Here is a 2,500-nt window from a genome sequence, read left to right as displayed (position 1 = left end):
TCTCTCTCTCTTTCTCTTACCCTCTCTCTCTCCCTCCCTTACTCTCTCTCTTTCTCTCTCTTTCTCTCTCTTCCTCTCTCTCTCTCTCCCTCTCTTCCTCCGTCTGCCTGCTGGGCTGTAAAGAGGTTGGCCTGTGGGCTTACTGGAAGGCCAGGATGACTCCAGAAGAGTGGGGACTTCCCTCCGCAACAGGAAACGGCAGCCTGACAGAGAATAGAGAATGGGAACGGAAGTTAGCGGCGCAGTGCATTCTGGGACAAAAAGGGCGTTTTCCTCCATTAGGTGAGGCCGCGGCGCGAATTATAAACAAGAATCCTATGGAAACCTATGATATTTCGAACAAGATCGGCTAGCCAAAACAGTAACACTAGATGTAAACATTTAGGCTACTATGCTAAAAACTAGTAGTAGAAGTAGTAATGGACCGTACAGAGACAAGCTCCTGCCAGACGCGAGGAAACGTTATATAGAAAAGATATCTTTGATCGGTAACATGGATCCCTATGACAGACCGTCTGGAGAGTGGACGTGAGACCCTGAAAGTAATACAAAGAGACTCCGTTGTTGATTTTTTTTACCTGACGATCGTGGGCACGGACGTTACATCCAACAACACAACAGGTTCGTCCCATGATGTGTGAAAAACAGTGTTAGAAACAGCGAGTTAGCAATGTTTTACGATGTTTACAATGGTACAGCATTGGCAGCAGCGTACAAGTGGCCTCACGTATGTATCCCAGACGCCACCGCGGCGCAACCGCGAAATGTCCGCGACGTCACATTCCCATTCTCTATAGAAAGAAAGAAAGAAAGAAAGAAAGAAAGAAAGAAAGAGAGAAAGAAAGAAAGAAAGAAGGAAGGAAAGAAAAAGAGAGGGAGGGCAAGAAAGGGAGGGAGGTTGGCAATTATACAGCAGGAGTTTCAGGATGATCGCCCAACTCCTCAGCCCACCCCCATCATACACACACACACACACACACACACACACACACACACACACGCACACACATACTCACACAGATGAATGCTGCTTATCCATCTGACTCCTGGGGTCCGGGGGGTTGGGGGGGGGGCTGGTTTCCTTAGTGACCAAAGCAGGATCAGGGGGATATATGGATTAAGGGCTCGGTGAAGTGAAAAGGCCAGATAAAGGAGAAAGTAAGGAGTGTGAAGGATGAGATAGAAGCGTTTTTTTAATGTTTTGATGCAACTCTAAACTATCTGCTTTGGCAACACTGTTTCTGTTTGAATTGAATTGAATTGAATTGAATTGAATTGAATTGAATTGAATTGAATTGAATTGCCTTGCATTGCATTTTTTTTATGTTTTCTGCAACTCTAAACTATCTGCTTTGGCAACACTGTTTCTGTTTGAATTGAATTGAATTGAATTGAATTGAATTGCATTGCATTGCATTGCATTGCATTGCATTGCATTGTATTGCATTGCATTGCATTGCATTGCATTGCATTGCATTGAATTGAATTGAATTGAATTGAATTGAATTGAATTGAATTAAATTAAATTTAATTAAATTAAATTAAATTTAATTGAACTTAACTTAACTTAACTGAATTGAACAGAATGGAATTGAGTTGAATTGAATTGAATTGAACTGAAACAAATTGAACAGAATTGTATTGAATTGAACTGCAAAGAAGGAAGGAGAAGATATAATAAAGGGAAAGAACTTGCAGACCCACTATCTACAATTCCACCAACAACACACACTCACACACACATGTGCACCCGAGCACACACACACACACACACACACACAGATTCACCCTAACACAGACACAAATGTGCATATACATTTACACACATACACACATACACACACACACACACACACACACACACACACACACACACACACACACACACACACAGATTCACCCTAACACAGACACAAATGTGCATATACATTTACACACATACACACATACACACACACACACACACACACACACACACACACACAGATACAGAGAGAGAGAGATGGAGCGAGAGATCAAACACAGACACCAATACATTAAACATACATTATGCACACACACAAACACAGAGAGAGAGAGAGATGCACACATATGCACACACACACACACCTCACACACCTCATCACACACACATGAGCAGTGTGTCATCATCCAAAATTACTCTCACAAAATTCAATTACAGCTCTCCACCATCCAATAGAGGTGATTTATGCATCTCAGCATCCCCCCCCCCCCCCTAGTCCACACACACACACACACACACTCTGTGATGGTGCGCACCGGTCCATGGGAGACTGACAGGAGCCTTATTCGCTCTCCGACTCCTCGGCTTCCTCGGGGGCCAAGCCCGCAGGAACGCAGCTGATGATAACACAGGGTTGGGCAACACAGGAGGCCTAAACGTGCTAATTATCTGTCTCAAGCTCAGCCTGCTCAAACACACCGCGCTTCCAACTTTTTCTCTTTTTTTCCCCCCAACTTTGACAAATTTGAAAAACCT

The sequence above is a fragment of the Sardina pilchardus genome, chromosome 13 (assembly GCF_963854185.1).
Source record: "Sardina pilchardus chromosome 13, fSarPil1.1, whole genome shotgun sequence".
Classification (NCBI taxonomy): Eukaryota; Metazoa; Chordata; class Actinopteri; order Clupeiformes; family Clupeidae; genus Sardina; species Sardina pilchardus.
The sequence above is the reverse complement of the archived record's forward strand: the minus strand, read 5'-3'. Positions refer to the sequence as shown.